Source organism: Rattus norvegicus, chromosome 2 (assembly GCF_036323735.1).
Source record: "Rattus norvegicus strain BN/NHsdMcwi chromosome 2, GRCr8, whole genome shotgun sequence".
In the NCBI taxonomy this organism is placed as follows: domain Eukaryota; kingdom Metazoa; phylum Chordata; class Mammalia; order Rodentia; family Muridae; genus Rattus; species Rattus norvegicus.
The window spans coordinates 107,282,046-107,303,778 of NC_086020.1; positions in this window are offsets into that span (position 1 = coordinate 107,282,046).

A 21,733-nucleotide genomic window follows, 5' to 3' on the forward strand; every position below is an offset into this window, starting at 1 on the left:
TCCCCCAGCCTCTGTTCTAAACTTTGCCTCCCTATCCCCTCCTAAAGAAGGGATCCCCTCTTAAAGAAGGAGTGAAGCACCTGAATTTTGGTCATCCTTCTTGAGTTTCATGTGTTCTGTGCATCTAGGGTAATTTGAGCATTTGGGCTAATATCCACTTATCCAGGACTGCTACTATAAATAAGGTTGGTATGAACATAGTGGAGCATGTGTCTTTGTTATATGTTGGAGCATCTTTTGGGTATATGCCCAAGAGAGGTATAGCTGGGTCCTCAGGTAAGCCAATGGTCAATTATCTCAGGAAACTCGAGACTGATATCCAGAATGGTTGTACCAGTCTGCAATCTCCCCTGGAGGAGTCTTCCTCTTTCTCCACATCCTCACCAGCATCTGCTGTCGCTGGAGTTTTTGATCTTAGCCATTCTCACTGCTGTGAGGTGAAACCTCAGGGTTGTTTTGATTTGCAATTCCCTTATGACTAAAGATGTTGAACATTTCTTTAGGGGCTTCTCAGCCATTCGACTTTCATCAGCTCTGAATTTTTTGTTTAGCTCAGAACACCATTTTTATTATTTATTTATTTATTTTTTATCTTTATTAACTTGAGTATTTCTTATTCACATTTCGATTGTTATTCCCCTGCCCGGTTTCAGGGCCAACATCTTCCTAACCCTCCCCCTCCCCTTCTAAATAGGCTTCCCCTCCCCATCCTCCCCCCATTACCACCCTCCCCCCAACTCACATTCACTGGGGGTTCAGTCTTGGCAGGAACAAGGGCTTCCACTTCCCCTGGTGCTCTTACTAGGCTATTCATTGCTACCTATGAGGTTGGAGCCAAGGGTCAGTCCATGTATAGTCTTTGGGTAGTGGCTTAGTCCCTGGAAGCTCTGCTTGTTTGGCATTGTTGTTCATATGGGGTCTCGAGCCCCTTCAAGCTCTTCCAGTCCTTTCTCTGATTCCTTCAATGGGGGTCCCATTCTCAGTTCAGTGGTTTGCTGCTGGCATTCGCCTATATATTTGTCCTATTCTGACTGTGTCTCTCAGGAGAGATCTACATCCGGTTCCTGTCAGCATGCACTTCTTTGCTTCATCCATCTTATCTAGTTTGGTATCTGTATATCTATGGGCCACATGTGGGGCAGGCTTTGAATGGGTGTTCCTTCTGCCTCTGTTTTAATCTTTGCCTCCCTATTCCCTGCCAAGGGAATTTTTGTTCCCCTTTTAAAGAAGGAGTGAAGCATTTGCATTTTGGTCATCCTTCTTGAGTTTCATGTGTTCTGTGCATCTAGGGTAATTCAAGCATTTGGGTTAATAGCCATTCATCAGTGAGTGCACACCATGTGTGTTTTTCTGTGATTGGGTTACCTCACTCAGGATGATATTTTCCAGTTCCATCAATTTGCCTATGAATTTCATAAAGTCATTGTTTATGATAGATGAATAATATTCCATTGTGTAGATGTACCACATTTTCTCTATCCATTCCTCTGTTGAAGGGCATCTGGGTTCTTTCCAGCTTCTGGCTACTATAAATAAGGCTGCTATGAACATAGTGGAGCATGTGTCTTGGTTTTATGTTGGAGCATCTTTTGGGTATATGCCCAAGAGAGGAATAGCTGGGTCCTCAGGTAGTACAATGTCCAATTTTCTGAGGAACCTCCAGACTGATTTCCAGAATGGTTGTACCAGTCTGCAATTCCACCAACAATGGAGGAGTGTTCCTCTTTCTCCATATCCTTGCCAGCATTTGCTGTCACCTGAGTTTTTGATCCTAGCCATTCTCACTGGTGTAAGCTGAAACCTCAGGGTTGTTTTGATTTGCATTTCCTTTATGACTAAAGATGTTGAACATTTCTTTAGGTGTTTCTCAGCCATTTGGCATTCCTCTGCTGTGAATTCTTTGTTTTAACTATGAACCCCATTTTTTAATATGGTTATTTGTTTCCCTGTGGTCTAGCTTCTTGAGTTCTTTGTATATTTTCGATATAAGCCCTTTATCAGTGATAGGATTAGGAAAGATCTTTTCCTAATCTGTTGGTTGTCCCTTTGTCCTAACAACAGTGTCCTTTGCCTTACAGAAGCTTTGCAGTTTTATGAGGTCTCACTTGTCGATTCTTGATCTTAGAGTATAAGCCATTGGTGTTTTGTTCAGGAAATTTCTCCAGTGCCCATGTGTTTGAGATGCTTCCTCACTTTTTCTTCTATTAGTTTGAGTGTATCTGGTTTTATGTTGAGGTCCTTTATCCACTTGGACTTAAGCTTTGTATAGGGTGATAAGCAAGGATCAATCTGCATTCTTCAGCATGCTGATCTCCAGTTGAAACAGCACTATTTGCTGAAAATGCTATCTTTTTTCCATTGGATGGTTTTGGCTCCTTTGTCAAAAATCAAGTGACCATAGGTGTGTGGGTTCATTTCTGGGTCTTCAGTTCTATTCCTCTGGTCTATCAGTCTGTCTCTGTACCAATACCATGCAGTTTTTATCACTATTGCTCTGTAATACTGCTTGAGTTTAGGGATAGTGATTACCCCAGAAGTCCTTTTATTGTTGAGGATAGTTTTAGCTATCCTGGGTTTTTTGTTATTCCAGATGAATTTGCAAATTGTTCTGTTTAACTCTCTGAAGAATTGGATTGGTATTTTGATGGGGATTGCATTGAATCTCTAGATTGCTTTTGGTAAAATGGCCATTTTTACTACATTAATCCTGCGAATCCATGAGCATGGGAAATCTTTCCATCTTCTGAGGTCTTCTTCAATTTCTTTCTTCAGAGGCTTGAAGTTCTTATCATACAGATCTTTTACTTGCTTGGTTAAAGTCACACCGAGGTATTTTATAATATTTGTGCCTATTCTGAAGGGTGTCATTTCCCTAATTTCTTTCTCGGCTTGTTTCTCTTTTGTGTAGCAGAAGGCTACTGATTTATGTGAGTTAATTTTATACCCAGCTACTTTGCTGAAGGTGTTTATCAGCTTTAGTAGTTCTCTGGTGGAAGTTTTGGGATCACTTAAATATACTATCATATCATTTGCAAATAGTGATATTTTGATTTCTTCTTTTCCGCACTGTATCCCCTTAATCTCCTTTTGTTTTCTGATTGCTCTGGCTACAATTTCAAGAACTATATCGAATAAGTAGGGAGAGAGTGGGCAGCCTTCTCTAGTCCCTGATTTTAATGGGATTGCTTCAAGTTTCTCTCCACTTACTTTAATGTTAGCGACTGGTTTGCTGTATATGGCTTTTACTATGTTTAGGTATGGGCCTTGAATTCCTATTCTTTCCAGGACTTTTATCATGAAGGGGTGTTGAATTTTGTCAAATGCTTTCTCAGCATCTAATGAAATGATCATGTGGTTTTATCTTTCAGTTTCTTTATATAGTGGATTACTTTGATGGTTTTCCGTATATTAAACCATCTCTGCATACCTGGGATAAAGCGTACTTTATCATGATGGATGATTGTTTTGATGTGTTCTTGGATTTAGTTTCTAAAACTTTTATTGAGTATTTTTGTGTCGATATTCATAAGGGAAATTGATCTAAAGTTCTCTTTCTTTGTTGGGTCTTTATATGGTTTAGGTTTAAGAATAATTGTGGCTTCATAGAAGGAATTCAATAGTGCTCTGTCTGTTTCAATTTTTTGGAATACTTTGAATAGTATTGTTACGACGTCTTCTATGAAGGTCTTCTAGAATTCTGCACTGAACCCATCTGGACCTGGGCTCTTTTTGGTTGGGAGTCTTTTAATTATTGCATCTATTTCTTTAGGAGTTATGGGGTTATTTAAATCATTTATCTGTTCTTCATTTAACTTCTGTACCTGATATCTGTCTAGGAATTTGTCCATTTCCTGCAGATTTTCATATTTTGTTGAATATTGGCTCTTGTAGTAGGGTCTGATAATTTTTTTTTATTTCTTCTCATTCTCTTTTATGTCTCTCTTTTTTTCTCATTTTGTTAATTTAGACACACTCTCTGTGTCCTCTGGGTAGTCTGGTTAAGGATATATCTATCTCTTTGATTTTCTCAAAGAACCACCTTTTGGTTCTGTCAATATTTTGTATAGTCCTTTTTGTTTCTACTTGGTTGATTTGAGCTCTGAGATTGAATATTTCCTGCCTTCTACTCCTCCTGTATGTACTTGCTTCTTTTTGTTCTAGAGCTTTTAGGTGTGCTGTCAAGCTGGTGACATATGCTCTCTCCTGTTTCTTTCTGCAGGCACTCAGAACTATGAGTTTTCCTCTTAGCACAGCTTTCATTGTGTCCCATAAGTTTGGGTATGTTGTACCTTCATTTTCATTAAATTCTAAGAAGTCTTTAATTTCTTTTTTTTATTTCTTCCTTGACTAGGTTATCATTGAGTAGAGTATTGTTCAACTTCCATATATGTGTTCTTTCTTTATTGTTGTTGAACACCAGATTTAGCCTGTCGTGGTCTGATTGGAGGCATGGGTCTATTTCTATCTTCCTTTTTCTGTTGAGGCCTGTTTTGTGACTGATTACATGGTCAGTTTTGGAGAAGTTTCCATGAGGTGCTGAGAAGAAGGTATATCTTTTTGTTTTAGGATGGAATGTTGTGTAAATATCTGTTAAGTTCATTTGGTTCATAACTTCTGTTAGTCTGTTTATGTCTGTTTAATTTCTGTTTCCATGATCTGTCCAGTGGTGAGAGTGGGGTGTTTAAATCTCCTACTATTATCGTGTGAGGTTCAACACGATAGAAACCTTACTATGCTTTGAGCTTTAGTAAGGTTTCTTTTATGAATGTAGGTGTCCTTGCATTTAAAGCATAGATATTTAGGATTGAGAGTTCATCTTGGTAGGTTATTCCTCTGATGAATATGAAGTGTCTCTCTTTATCTTTTTTAATGACTCTTGTTTGAAAGTCAATTTTATTTTATATATAGAATGGCAACTCCAGCTTGTTTCTTCAGGCCATTTGCTTAGAAAGCTGTTTTTCAGCCTTTTACTCTGAGGTAGTGTCTGTCTTTGTCTCTGAGGTGTGTTTCCTGCATGCAGCAAAATGCTGTTACCTCTTTACCTGTCCAGTCTGTTAGTCTATGTCTTTTTACTAGAGAATTGATTTCATTGATATTGAGAGATATTAAGGAATAGTGATTGTCACTTCCTGTTATTTTCTTTGTTAGAGGTGGAATTATGTTTGTCTCTATTTGGTTTCATTGCAAGGAAATTTTATTCTTGCTTTCTGTATGAGGTAGTTTCTCTCCATGTCTTGGAGTTTTCTATCTATTATCCTTTGTAGGATTTGGAGAAACATATTGTGTAAATTTGGTTTTGTCATGGAATATCTTGTCTTCTCCATATGTGTTAATTGGACATTTTACTGGATACAGTAACTTGGGCTGACATTTGTGTTCTGTTAGAGCTGTTTGAGATTTGTTCAGGATCTTTTGGCTTTCATAGTCTCTGGTGAGAAGTCTGGTGTAATTCTTATAGGTCTGACTTTATATGACACTTGGCCTTTTTCCCTTACTGCTTTTAATATTCTTTCTTCATTTTGTACATTTGGTGTTTTATTTATTATGGGATGGGAGGAATTTCTCTTCTGGTCCAATCTATTTGGAGTTCTGTATGCTTCGTGGATGTTTATGGGTATCTCTTTCTTTAGCTTAGGGAAGTTTTCTTCTATAACTTTCTTGAATATATTTACTGGTCCCTTAAGGTGGGAGTCTTCACTTTCTTCTATACCTATTATTCTTAGGTTTGATCTTCTCATTGTGTCCTGGATTTCCTGTATGTTTTTGGCTAGGAGCTTTTTGTGTTTTACACTATCTTTGACAGTTGTGTCTGTGTTTTCTGTGGTATCTTCTGCCCCTGAGGTTCTTTCTTCTATCTCTTGTATTCTGTTGGTGATGCTTGTGTCTACAGCTCCTTGTCTCTCTTCCTTTGGTTTTCTACATACAGGGTTGTCTCCATTTGTGCTTTCTTTATTGTTTCTATTTCCATTTTCAATTCTTCCAATTTTTCAAACAATTTTTCTTGTTTGGTTGTGTTTTCCTGTAATTCTTTCTGTGATTGTTGTGTTTCCTCTCTAAGGGCTTCTACTTGTTTACTTGTGCTTTCCTGCATTTCTCTAAGGGAGTTCTTTATGTCTTTGTTAAAGTCCTCCATCATTATCAAAAAATGTGAGTTCCAATCCAAATCTTGCTTTTCTGGTGTGTTTGGATATGCAGTTTTTTCTTTGGTGGGAGTACTGGGCTCTGATGATGCTATGTAGTCTTGGTTTCTGTTGATTAAGTTCCTGCTCTTGCCTCTAGCCATTGGATTTTCTCTGGTGTTTGCTTGTCTTGCTGTTTCTGGGAGTGATTTGGCCCTGCTGTAGGCCTCTGTGTCAGCACTCCTGTAGAACTGTTTTCCTGTTTTCTTTCAGTCTTTCCTGTGAACAGGTGCTCTGCTCTCAGCTGTGGTGGTCCTGCTGAAGTCTGTTTTCCAGATCTAGGAGTGGGCAGGAAACAAAGGGTACTGCCCCTGATTGTTCATGTAGGTCCTTGCATCCAGGGGTACAGTTGGCACTTTGCGATTCCCTCTTGACTCTGGACTGTGGGCAAAGGGTATTCTCCTCTGACTTCTCAGGAGTATCCACACTTCTGAGGTTCCAACTCTCTCCCCCATGGGATTTGGGTGCAAGGAGCTGTTTTGTTGGATCAGTTCTATCCTGGGAGCAGACCAGAACTGTGGGTACTGGCGGCTCTCTGTTCCTACATCCCTCTGTCCAGAGGCACTGTGCAGTTTCCCCTTGGGCCAGGGATGTGGGCCGAGGTGTTCAGAGGTGGCAGTCTGTCCTGCGGCATTGGAATGTTTGCACTCCTTGGTGGTCCGCTCTCTTCCCCATGGGATTTGGGTGCAGGGAAGTATGGGATGGTTTCAGTTCACTTCTGGGTAGAACCAGGATCAGGAAGTGCCCTGACCCAGCGGACTTTTGCCAACTGTGTACCCTGAATCCACCAGGTAGGTCACTTGGTAGCAGAAAGGTGGGTCTTATGTCTGCTCTCAGCTGTGGTGGTGCTCCTGGAGACTGTCTTACAGCTCTAGGCATGGGCAGCAATCAAAGGGTCCTGCCCCTAATTGCTCGTGAAGGTCCTTGCACCCAGTGGGCACAGTTGGCACTATGTAATTCCCTCTTTGGTCTGGACTATGGGCAGACGGTATTCTCCTCTGACTTCTCAGGAGTATCCACACTTGGGATTTGGGTACAGGGAGCTGTTTTGCCAGATCAGTTTGGTCCTGGGTGCAGACCAGAACTGCCAGCACATCTCTTTTGAAAGGCCATCCCATCATAAGACTGCTATATTGGACATCATACTTCTCCAGAGCTGTATGCCACACTGGGACTCGGGTAGAATAAAGAAATAATACAGCCAATAAGACTGTTGATAAAGACAGCATTTGGAGACATAAATGTTGGTTGAGTGTGAGATACTGCTCACACTGGGAAGCACAAACAGCAAGCTACTGTGTCCTTTGTCTGAAGTTATTAAAATTCCATCAATTGCCAGTGTCTTCCAATCAGGTTAGGGTAACCCAATGACAATCCCATATGTCCGACAAGGACAAAACAATAAAACAGTTGGCAAAAAGACAGAGTGTTAAACACACAGGGATGAACAAGAAATTTAGAACTTTTATGATCCCCAAATCTGATTTTTTTCTAATAAGTGTAGAAGTCTTTCAAAGGTGACTTAACCAAAACTGTAGCAGAAGTTGAAATTGAAGATGTTCATTAATAGTCAGAATATTTCTACTCTGGAAAAAATTCCCAAAAGAAACAGCTTAAAGGATAAAAGAACTATTTTCCTCCAATGGTTTCAGAGGTCTCAGTCAATACTAAGAAAGCCTGAAAACAGAAAGACAGCATAAGGATAGCTAGGACCTGCAAAGTCACACCCACAGTGTTCCTTTCTCCTATTAGGCACTGCAGGAACGACTCACTGATGAAATTAGCACTGTCATTATCCAATCACCTCTCAAGAATTAGATATTGTTGTAGTAGTCATTAATCTCAGTCAGGAAATTCTACCCTGTCTTTATCATTCAATTCCCAGATGAAAGATACAAAACTTTTATATTCATATAAGTTTTAATGCACTAGAGCTGGATAGATAACTACCCTCTAAACTATTAAAAGCTACTTCCCCATCAATAAATAACCCTAAGTTGCTATTAGCCATGTTTTATTGAGGCTGCTCTTAACTCCAATTTACCAGCCCCTGTTGGCCATGTTTTCATGACTCACCTAGGCTATGGTGTTTTCTCCTCTTGCCCCCTTCTCTCTTCTCCTCCCTGATGGTTCTGTTCCAATCCCACACATGGAAACAGAAACCCCACCTACCTCTCTTCTGCCCAGAAAGACTGTTAGCATCTTATTTAACTATATTTTGAAAACAAGGAACAAGGACATATAGCATTATTGGATATATGTGAGGCTTCTCTCATCCCAGAGGGCACCCATACCTTGGGGGCCAGTATTTAACATTACAATATCTACCAGCACCCCACACCTCAATAAGTTATAGCAGATAAGCAAGGTATAAGAGTATACCTTGTGAGTCCTCTAGAGACTACTTCACACACAATCTATGATAATGTCCACCTCACAAGAACTGATCTTTTTTATTTTTAATCCCCAAAATAAGGAGAACATTTCTTACCCTTAAACAACTTTACTATTGGCTTGCTTGTACCTTTTGCTATTTTTGTCTGCTATGATGCTGGATCTGCTGGGCATATCTTAGAGTCTGCTACTGGTGGAATCTTTAGAGTCTTCTAAATATGGGCTCATATCTTCTGCAAATGGGAATACTTTGTCTTTGTCTTTTCCTGTAATGCCTTTTTCTTATAAGTCTCTAGGGTCAAGCTGACAGGAAGTAATCATTCCAACATGGAAAATATATTGCTTTTAAATAGGGACTATGGCATCACAGACAAGAATATTGATTTGGTGGCTCAGTCAGTAAAGCGTTTGTCATGTAAGGATGAAAATCTGAATTTAAACCCTAGAATATGGGTGGAAGTCTGGGCTAGTGCACACCTAGAAATCCAGTACTTTGAGAGAGACGCAAAAATCCCTGGAACTAGCTGACTAGCCAGGATAATTGAATTCGATAGCATATGTTCCATGAAAAGCCTGTTTAAAACAATAATTTAATGAGTAATTGAGTCACTTACACTGACCTCAGCATGAGTATATATTTTATGTGCATGTGCCCACACACACAAATATCAGACAAAAAGTAATCACTAATTTAATATATAAAATAGAGTAATCATAAAGACAAAAATTTTGAAATTTTAATATGATCCATGAGAAAATGAAACATCAGAACACAATATATGAGAGTTATGGAAGTTTTGACAGCAAATAAAGGCATGGAGCAGAAGTAGTTATATCAGTAGAGCCATGGATAGCAGACTGTATGGTGTGTAAATCATCACCCCCAAAAATGTAGCTTACTGTAGAAGAGAGGATGCTGAGAGGAGCTGCTGCAGAGTATCTTTTATGCACAGACGAGACAGAGAACTCAGATTCTTTATCTCTTTCTCTTACCATCCCTACTAAGAAGTTTTCTCAGTCTTCTATCTTCCACTATTTGCTTCCTAAAATATAAATTTAACATATTTTATGTTAGTTACATTAATATAATTTAACATAATATAAAATTAAAATATAAATAACTAGTTGACATAATGGGTTTCATTGTTACATTTTCATATAGTGTGTTTGTATGTGCATGTGTGTGTGCATGTGGGTATGTTTGTGCATGTGTATACATTATCATACTTTGACGTTACTCACCCCTGCACTGTCCACTTTAGCTCTCACTGCTGATCCACTTTCTGCTTCAAATACTCCCTTCTATTTTCGTGTTGCATATGCACAAATCTGCTCTGTTGTATCAGCTTTGGAACTCTGTCTTAATCTCTTGTCTCTATCTTCAAGTCTTATACATGGATATGTAAATGTAAAACTGGCTTAGTTTACTTATCACCATAATCTTCGATTTCACCTACATTCCTTCCCATGTCATAATTTCATTCTTCTTTAGAGAGAATAAAGAAATTATTTTGCATATGAAATGAATTTTCTTTATCTGTTCATCTTTTGATGAGCTTCTAAGCTGTTTCCATAGCTTTGCTATTGTGAAAAGAACCACAATAAGCATGAGTGTGTAGGTATTTCTATAAAATGTTGGCTTACAATTCCTTAGATATGGAGCCAGGAGAGTCATAGTTGGTTAGCAAATTTTACTCTATTTATTTCTGAAGAATATCCCAGCTAGCTTCTAGAATGGCTCCATATGTTCACATTTCTATCAGCAGTATACAACATTACTCTTTCCTCATATGCTCAACAGCATTTGCTACCCTTTGATTTCTTGGAGTTAGTCATTTTGACTGGTGTGAGATGGTCTCTCAGCATAGTTGTTTTTGGGTTTGTTTGTTTGTTTAGTTTTGTTTTCATTCGATACAAATTTATGGTTTTACAAGACTGGATTTTCTATGTCCCAAAACACTGTAATGTACAAAAATAAACATTGTAAAATTCATGAAGTTTACAACCTAGCTGAGTTGTAGGGATAGGCATCCAATAATTTACGAATGGAAACATACGTGTATTATCGAAGCCAAGCATTTCACACAACATGTAATTTAAGTTCCATTATTCCCTATGAATTCTGCTTTCCAGACAAATAGGTGGAGTTCTGAATCAGTATCATTACTGACACATGAATATTTGCATGGTCAATATCTCATAATCATGGATGTTGCCCTCATGCCTCACCATTAAATTTAAATTCAAATTCAAGAGTTTATGCATACCAGATTTATTATTTATGTCTAAAATTATCATCAAATATTAGCAAATCTTTTTGAGGGAATGTTTTTATTATATATTTTTTACATAAAAATATTTTATATAGCATATTCCAATTCTAATTTCCCCTCTTCCAACTCCTCCTAGATTCTACCTATTTCTCACCCACCAAAACATAGACTTACATTCACTTTCACATTAGTATATAAGTAAAGCAATAACAACAACAACAATAACAACAACAACAACAACAATAATAATAATAATAATAATAATAATAATAATAAATGGTAGTGGTGAGAAAATAAAATAATAAATAAAACAAAGAGAAAAATAGTAAGTTTTAAGGAAATAAAAAAAAAACTGCATACCAACATGAATGGCTCTTATCTTAGTGTAGTTCTTATTTTCTTCTTAATTTAGTAAGTTATTTACTTTACATCCTGATCACAACCCTACTCCCTCCTCTTCTCCCTGTCCCACCCTGACAAACTCCACCCTCAGTTACCCCCTGCCCTTTTCTTCAGAGAAGAGGAAGTCTCCCCCAACCTACCCTAACCATCAGGTTGCAGCAGGGCTAAGTGCATCTTTGTCCACTGAAGCCCCACAGGGAAGCTCAATTCAGGGAAAAGGACCCAAAGACTGGCTACAGAGTTAGAGACTCCAATTGTTATAGGACCCACATGAAGAGCAAGCTTGCACATTTGCTACAACTGTGTAGGCAGCCATTGCATGCTCTTTGGTTGGTGGTCCTTGATGTCTCCAGCTCATCCAATCCTATTCCCCATTCTTTCACAGGACTGCCAGAGCATAATGTTTGTCTGTGGGACTCTACATCTGTTTCCATCAACTGTTGGATGAAACCTCTCAGGAGACAGGCTCCTCTCTGCAAGCAGAATAGAATATAATAAATAGTGTCAGGGGTTGGCTCTCTCCCATGAGATGGTTTTCAAGTTGATGGTTAGGCCACTCCTTTAATCCCTACTCTATCTTTATCCCTCCACATATTGTAGAAAGAACCAATTTTGGGTCGGAGGTTTTGTGGGTGGGTTTGTGTTCCCCTCCTTCCACTGTAGTCTCCCCTGGCTATAGACGGTGGCAATATCAGTCTGCTTATCTCCAGCTGCTAGGTGTCTCAACTAGGGTTACCTTGTAAGCATCCTCTATGACAAGTCCCAGGTTTGTCCTAGAGAAGCTCCACTCAGACATCAGTTCCATTCCTTTTCTCTTCTCCCATCCATTTCCTTTCCTCCATTAACCTCCAATGTCTATTTTATTTCCTGTTATGAGTGAGATTCAATCATCACTTTGAATACTACTGGAGGAAAAAGGAAATTATTAATATTACACAGCTACAAAACCTGTACCCTCTTGCTGCAACCCAACTACAAGATATTGTGGAATATTAGCACAAATATTGTAAAGGTAACCAACAACTTTATTGTTATTGTTGTGATTAGATTTAAGGCCCTGAGAGATTTCTAAGAATGCTAACATCGTCAAGAACCAAGAAGTTGATAGATCATAGATCATGGGGGATAACCTGCTATTGTTACACTGCTAAAAGAACATAACAATAATATGATTCTTAATGACATATGCTCTACCCATAGTATTCAACACTTATCAGAGAAGCTTCTTCTTGATAAGAATTAACACAGAAACCTATAAGTGGACAACTTGCAATGAGAAATTTTGGAGCACTCAGTTCTCAGTGGGTTGGTTTTATTAAATTTCTCCCATTAAGTCTCAGGAATCTGTGATTAAAGGAAGCAGAAGAATTATAAGCAGGAGAGGTGGCAAATAATGCCTAGAAAACATCTTCCAGACACACATAGTTAATGCACATGTGATCTGATAAAGACTGTGTAAGAATGCCCAAGACATATACAAGCTTAAGCCAAGCAGAATCTCAGCACTGAGAAGGGGAAGTGGGTACGAAGTCTCAATCCCTAGCCTAGAAGATAATTGTATAATTGATCTCTTTTGGGAAATAGAAAAGCAGAGGTTTTTTTTCAATGTATAGTTCCTAAGTATATCAAAAACATTCCAGAACAGGTCTCTGACCAAAGAGTACAACACAAAACAGATTCCATTTGTGTGTAGTTTTTGTTTTTATATTCATTGTCCTGGTGTTTGTTTGTTTTGATTTTTTTGTTTCTGAATGGTTTTTTAAAGAAATAGAACATAAAGTTCAGTGGATAAGGAGATGAGAAGAGGATGTAGAAGTTGGAGGAAGGGAAAGAATATGATCAAAATATGTTATATGTAAAGAATTAATTTTAAAAAATAGATGCCCAGGAAGTATGAGGAATAATGGTGATGGCCTGGACAATGGCAGAAGAGAATCATAAGTACTTTTTTTAATTAAAAAATGTAGGTCTTTCCAGTTCAAATCTGCAATTCTTGGAGGCTAACCAACACCAAGGACAACCAGCTGCCTGACACTATCAGAGACTACCAGCTCTGCCTGCATTCCTGGAACCCTACTGCCACCAGGGACAACCAGCAATACTTACAATCTCAGAGGCCTGCTTACATCAGAGTCTACCAGCTCCACTTGCAGTTCCAGAAGGCTTACTGCCATTAAGAACTACCAATGCTAGGGACAACCAGATTTCTAAGGGCCAACTTAAAAATACAATCACCAAAAGCCAGGATGCATGGTGTCAAACAGGTGAAGGCTGGTACAGAATAGAAGGAGACCTGTCATTGGATGAGAAGGAAGGATGGGTGGGAGAAAAGTTTGGGAGAAGGGGAGGAGACTGGAACAGAAGGGAGGAAGAGACAGGAGGAGACTGGAAGAGTAGCCGTGGAGAGAACACGGAGGCTGACATTAACATTCCATGCTGTACCTTTACAAGTTGTTTTGGACGTTCTTACAGGATAGATAGATGTACACAGGTCTTTGTATTTCTAGGTGGGGAATTATGTCTTATCAGTTGCATCAAAAGTTATTGGGTTGTGTGTTCATTCTTTTTTTTTCTTTTTTTCTTTTTTTTCGGAGCTGGGGACCGAACCCAGGGCCTTCCGCTTGCTAGGCAAGCACTCTACCACTGAGCTAAATCCCCAACCCTTGTGTGTTCATTCTTGTAGTGAATTAAGTTTAAGAGTATGTGGTGGCTGAGACACTCAACAACCATGGAATTGTGATGTGTGCTTCTGGCAAGATATCTATGAGATATCTTGGGGCACTACTTTTCCAGACCTAGTGGGCTAAAAGAAACCTTTTACTATAATTTTACAACAACACCAGGACAATATAGCATCACCAAACTATAGCTATCCTACTATCCTACTACAGCCTTCAAAATCCTAACACACACAAAACACAGGGAAATGAGATTAGATCTAATTTTATGAAAATGATAGAAGCCTTTAAAGATAAAATGAATAAATCCCCTAAAGAAATACAGGAAAATACAATCAATCAGGTGAAAAAATGAAAAAAAAACCTGCTAATACTTAAAAATAGAAACAAGAAAGAAAACTCAAACTAAGGCAATCCTGGAGATAAAATACCTAGTAAGAGAACAAGAACTATAGACAAAAGTATCACCAACAGAATACAAGAAGTGAAAAGAGAATCTCAGAAGTACAAGATATGATAATAGAAATTGATACCTCAGTCAAAGAAAATGCTAAAATGAAAAAATGTCTACCACAAAACATTCAGGAAATTGGGATATCATGAAAACACTAAATCTAAGAATAATAGGAATAGAATGAGAAGACTACCCCTTTTAAAGAAGGAGTGAAGTATTCACATTTTGGTCATATCCTTCTTGAGTTTCATGTGTTCTGTGCATCTAGGGTAATTCAAGCATTTGGGCTAATAGCCACTCATCAATGAGTGCATACCATGTGTGTTTTTCTGTGATTGGGTTACCTCACTCGGGATGATATTTTCCAGTTTCATCCATTTGCCTATGAATTCAAAGGCCCTGAAAATATCTTCAACAAACCATAAAAACATTTACCTAATCTAAATAAAGCTATTCCACTAAAGGTAAAAGAAGCTTACAGAACAACAAATGAGTAAAGCATAAAAAATCCTCCTACCACATAATAATCAAAACACCATTTGTAAAGAAAAAGGAGAAAATATTAAAAGCTTTAAGGGATAAAGGCCAAGTAATACATAAAGGCAAAACTATTAGAATCATACCCGATTTCTCAACAGAGAATTCAAAAGTTAGGCAGGCCTGTGCAGATATCTTAATGGTGTCTAACAGATCACAGATGGCATCCCAGACTACTGTGCTCAGAAAAAACTTTCATTTGCTATGGAATGAGAAAACCAGATATTCCATCAAAAACTTAAACATAATCTTTGCACTAATTCAACCTAAAGAAGTTATTAGAAGGAAAAATCCAATACAAGGAGGGTAACTACACCAACACACACAAACACACACAAACACACACACACAAACACACACACACACACACACACACACACACAGATAAATAAATAATTCCCAACTAGAAAACCAAAAGAAGAGAGTCAAACACTACCAACACCAACATAAAAAACGCAGACATTAACAAACATTGATCATTAATACCTCTCAAGATCAGTGGACACAGTTCCCCAGTAGGAAGACACAAGCTAACAGAGTGGATGTGTAAACAGGATCCATCATTCTGCTGCATACAACAAACATGCTTCAGAAACAAAGATAAACCCTGTGTCAGAGTAAAGCCCTGGAAAAGGTTTTGCAAGAAAATGGACCCAATTAAAAAGCTGGTCTGAAATGTCTAATAAAATAGATTTTCAACCCAAAGTTATCAAAATAAATGCAGAAGACACTTCATACCCATCAAAAGAAATCTCCATCAAGATGACATCTCAATTTTAAACATATATGCCCCAAATACAAGGACACCCAAATCTGTAAAAGAAACATTACTAAAGTTTAAGTCACACATTAAACTGTACATTTCAAGAGTGAGAGGCTTCAACACTACACACTCACAAATGAACAGCTCATTGAGACAGAAGCTAAACAAAGAAATACAGTAACTTACCTTATGAACCTAACAGACCTAATTGATATCTACAGAATATTTCATACAAACACAAAAGAATATGTGTACTTCTTATGAACACCCAGAACCTTTTCAAAAACTGACCATAGAGTCAGTCATAAGGTAAGCCTCAAAAGAAAATTTAAATAACTCCTTGGAATTCACCATGGACCTCAACAACAACAGAAATAACAGAAAGCCAATAAACTCATAGACACTGATCAACTCTCTACTCAAAGATATCTGGGTCAGGGAAGAAATAAAGAAAATAATTAAAGACTTTCTAGAATTCAATAAAAATGAAGACAAAACAAAGCCAAACATATAGCATACCATGAAAGCAGTGCTAAGAGGAAAGTTCACAGCACTAAGTGCCCTCATGGAGAAATTAGAGAGATTTCATTCTAGCAATTTAAAAGTATAGCTAAGCTGGCATCCAACCTCACTGATCCCGGCCCACAGCTTCCCACTCCCAAACCTTGAGGGAGAGAGAGCTTATCGCCCAGATGTGTGGGCAATCGTGAGATTGCAGGGCAGGAGAGACCACAACTAATGCCCATCTTTGCCCACATCCCTGGCCCAAGAGGAAACTGTATAAGCCCTCTGGGAACAGGAAGATAGGGGCAGTCAAGCTGCAGTAGCCCTGCGGTCCAGACTGTGCCTGGATCTGAATGGACCTGGTCAAACTGCTCCTTGCACACAAATCCTGTGGGAGGGAGAGCTAGACTTTCAGAGGGGTAGGCATGCCTGGCAAATCAGGAGAGTACTCTCTGCTCACATTTCTGACTCTAGAGGAAAGCACCTAGTGCCATCAGGGTCATCTATACATAGGGACCCAGAAGTAAGGGCAGGCCCTTCTGGTTGTTGCCCACATGGAGAGCTGAAACCTAGCACTGTGAGGAGCAACTTCAGGCCTGAGGCCAACGGTAAGACCAAATTTTCTGCTCCAAGTGACCTGCCTGGTAGACTCAGGACACATGCTCTCAGGAAGAACTGACAGGTGAGTGGACAGGAACAACTACACGCCTGAAAGCAGAACACTCTGTTCCTATAACTGGCTGAAAGAAAACAGGAAAACAGGTCTACAGCACTCCTGACACACAGGCCTATAGGATGGTCAAGCCACTGTCAGAAATAGCAGAACAAGGTAACACCAGAGACAACCTGATGGCAAGAGTCAAGCACAGAAACCCAAGCAACAAAAACCAAGATTACATGGCATCATTAGAGGTCAATTCTCCCACCAAAGCAAACCCTGAATATCAAAACACACCAGAAAAGCAAGATATAGATTTAAAATCACATTTGATCATGATGATGGAGGACTTTTGAAAGACATAAAGAACTCCCATAGAGAAATGCAGGAAAGCACAAATAAACAAGTAGAAGCTCTTAGAGAGGAAACACAAAAATCGCTGAAAGAATTACAGGAAAACACAATCAAACAGGTGAAGGAATTGAAAATAGAAATAGAAACAATAAAGAAAGCACAAAGGGAGACAACCCTGGATATAGAAACCCAAAGGAAGAGCAAGAAACTTTAGATACAAACATCACCAACAGAATACAAGAGATAGAAGAGATAATCTCAAGAGCAGAAGATTCCATAGAAATCATCGACACAACTGTCAAAGATAATGTAAAACTCAAAAAGCTCCCAGCCCAAAGCATACAGGAAATCCAACACACAATGAGAAGATCAAAGCTAAGGGCAATAGATATAGAAGAGAATGAAGACTCCCAATTCAAAGGACCGGTAAATATCTTCAACAAAATCATTGGAGAAAACTTCCCTAACCTAAAGAAAGAGATGCCCATAAACATACAAGAAGTCTACAGAACTCCAAATAGATTGGACCAGCAAAGAAACTCCTCCCGTCACATAATAGTCCAAACACCAAATGCACAAAAAAAAAAGAGAGAGAGAGAGAGAAAGAATTCTAAAAGCATTAAGTGAAAAAGGTCAAGTAACATATTAAGGCAGACCTATCTGAATTACAGCAGGCTTCTCACCACAGACTATGAAAACCAGAAGACCCTGGATAGATGTCATACAGGCCCTAAGAGAACACAAATGTCAGCCCAGGTTACTGTATCCAGCAAAACTCTCAATTAACATAGATGGAGAAACCAAGGTATTCCATGACAAAACCAAATTTACACAATATCTTTCTACAAATCTAGTCCTACAAAAGATAATAAATGGTAAAGCCCAACATAAGGAGGCAAGCTACACCATAGAAAAAGCAAGAAACTAATTGTTTTGCAACAAAACAAAGGGAAGACAAGCACACAAACATAATCTCACCTCCAAATATGAATATAACAGGAAGCAACAATCACTATTCCTTTATATCTCTCAACATCAATGGACTCAATTCCCCAATAAAAAGACACAGATTAACAAACGTGATATGCAATAAGGACCCAACATTTTGCTGCCTACAGGAAACACACCTCAGAGTTAAAGACAGATACTACCTCAGAGTAAGAGGCTGGAAAACAGTTTTCCAAGCAAATGGTCTGAAGAAGCAAGCTGGAGTAGCCATTCTGATATCAAATAATATAGATTTTCAACCGAAAGTCAGAAAAAAAGAAAAGGAAGGACACTTCATGAAGGAAAAATCTCCCAAGATTAACTCTGAATCCTAAATATCTATGCTTCAAATGCAAGGACACCTACATTCATAAAAGAAACCTTACTAAAGCTCAAAGCATACATTGCACCTCACATGATAATTGTAGGAGATTTCAATGTCCCACTCTCATCATTGGACAGATCATGGAAACAGAAATTAAACAGATACATGTACAGACTGACAGAAGTTATGAATCGAATGGACTTAACAGATATTTACACAACATTCCATCCCTAAAATAAAAGGATATACCTTCTTCTCAGCACCTCATGGAACCTACTCCAAAACTGACCATATAATCAGTCACAAAACAGGCCTCAACAGATACAGGAAGATACAAATAATTCCTTCCATCCTATCAGATCAGAATGCACTAAGACTGTTCTTCAATAACAACAGTAATGACAGAAAGCTTATATATACATGGAAGTTGAACAATACTCTACTCAATGACAACTAGGTCAAGGAAGAAATTAAGAAAGAAATCAAAGACTTCTTAGAATTTAATGAAAAGTAAGGTGCAACATACACAAACTAATGGGACACAATGAAAGTGGTACAAAGAGGAAAACTCATAGCTCTGAGTTCCTGCAAATAGAAACTTAAGAGAGCATATGTTAGTAGCTTGACAGAACATTTTAAGCTCTAGAACAAAAAGAAGCAAATACACACATGAGTAGTAGAAGGCAGGAAATAATCAAACTCAGAGCTGAAATCAGCTAGAAACGAAAAGGACTATACAAAGAATCAACAAAAGCAGTAGCTGGTTCCTTGAGAAAATCAACAAGATAGAATAAACCCTTAGCCAGACTAAGCAGTGGTCACAGAGAGTGTATCCAAATTAAGGCTATCAGAAATGAAAAGGGAGTCATAACAACAGAATCTGAAGAAATTAAAAGAGATCATCAGATCCTACTACAAAAGTTTATATTCAATAAAACTGGAATATCTGGAGGAAATGGACAATTTTCTAGACAGATACCAGGTACCAAAGTTAAATCAGGAACAAATAAACTATCTAAACAACCCCATAACTCCTAAAGAAATAGAAGCAGTTATTAAAATCTCCCAACGAAAAAGGGCCCAGGTCCAGAGGGGTTTAGTGCAGAATTCTTTCAGACCTAAATAGAAGACCTCACTGGAAGAGCTTGAAGGGGCTCGAGACCCCAAAAGTACAACAATGTCAAGCAACCAGAGCTTCCAGGGACTAAGCCACTACCTAAAGACTATATATGGACTGACCCTGGACTCTGACCCCATAGGTAGCAATGAATATCCTAGTAAGAGCACCAGTGGAAGGGGAAGCCCTGGGTCCTGCTAAGACTGAACCCCCAGTGAACTAGACTATGGGGGGAGGGCGGCAATGGGGGGAGGGTTGGGAGGGGAACACCCATAAGGAAGGGGAGGGGGGAGGGGGATTTTGCCCAGAAACCGGGAAAGGGAATAACACTTGAAATGTATATAAGAAATACTCAAGTTAATAATAAAAAAAAAAAAAAAAGATCTTCCAGACCATTAGCTTGGAAATAAAGGACATCTCCACAAAAAAAAAAAAAAAAAAAAAAGAAGACCTCATACCAATACTGTCCAAACTATTCCACAAAATTGAATCAGAGAGAGCACTACCAAATTCCTTCAATGAAGCCAGAATTACTCTTATACCAAAACCACACAAAGACCCAACAAAGAAAGAGAGCTTCAGACCAATTTCCCTTATGAATATCGACGCAAAAATACTCAACAAAATTCTTGCAACCCGAATCCAAGAACTCATCAAAACGATCATCCATCATGATCAAGTAGGCTTCATCCCAGGGATGCAGGGATGGTTTAATATATGAAAATCCATCCATGTTGTCCACTATATAAACAAACTCAAAGATAAGACCCACATGTTCATTTCATTAGATGCTGAGAAAGCATTTGACAAACTTTAACACCTATTCATGATATAAGTCCTGGAAAGAACAGAAATTCAAGGCCCATATATAAACATAGTAAAAGCAATATACAGCAAACCAGTAGCCAACATCAAAGTAAATGGAGAGAAACTTGAAGGAATCCTACTAAAATCAGGGACTAGACAAGGCTGCCCACTCTTTCCCTACTTATTCAATATAGTACTCAAAGTCATAGCTAGAGCAATCAGACAGAGAAAGGAGGTCAAATGGATAGAAATTGGAAGGGAAGAAATCAAAATATCACTAATTACAGATGATATGATAGTGTACTTAAGTGACCCCAAAAGTTCCATCAGAGAACTACTTAACCTGATAAACAACTTCAGCAAAGTGTCGGGTATAATTTGATCAGTAGCCTTCTTCTACTCAAAGGATAAACTGGCTGAAAAGGAAATAAAGAAAATGACACCCTTCACACTAGTCCCAAATAACATAAAATATCTTGGTGTGACTTTAACCAAGCAAGTGAAAAATCTGTATGACAAGAACTTCAAACCTCTGAAGAAAGAAATTGAGGAAGATCTCAGAAGATGGAAAGATCTTCCATGCTCATGGATTGGCAGGATTAATATAATAAAGATGGCCATTTTGCCATAAGCAATGTATAGATTCAATGCAATACCCATCAAAATTCCTACTCAATTCTTTATAGAGATAGAAATAGCAATTTGCAAATTCATTTGGAATAACAAAAAACATAGGGTAGCGAAAACTGTACTCAACAATAAAAGAACTTCTCGGGGAATCACCATCTCTGACTTCAAGCAGTATTAAACAGCAATAGTCTTAAAAACTGTATGGTATTGGTACAGAGACAGGCATGTAGATAAATTTAACAGAATTGAAGACCAAGAAATGAACCCACACACCTATTGCCACTTAATCTTTGACAAAGGAGATAAAACTATGCAATGGAAGAAAGATAGCATTTTCAACAAATGGTGCTGGTTCAACTGGAGGTCAGCATGAAGAAGAATGCAAATCGATCCATTCTTATCACCATGTACAAAGCTTACGTTCAAGTGGATCAAGGACCTCCACTTCAAACCACATACACTCAAACTATATTAGAAGAAATAGTGGGAAGAGTCTCCAACACATGGGCACTGCAGAAAATTTCCTGAAGAAAACGCCAATGGCTTATGCTCTAAGATCAAGAATTGATAATGGGACCTCACAAAACTGCAAAGGTTTTGTAAAGGAAAAGAAACTGTCATTAGGAGAAAACGGCAACCAACAGATTGGGAAAAGAGCTTTACTAATCCTA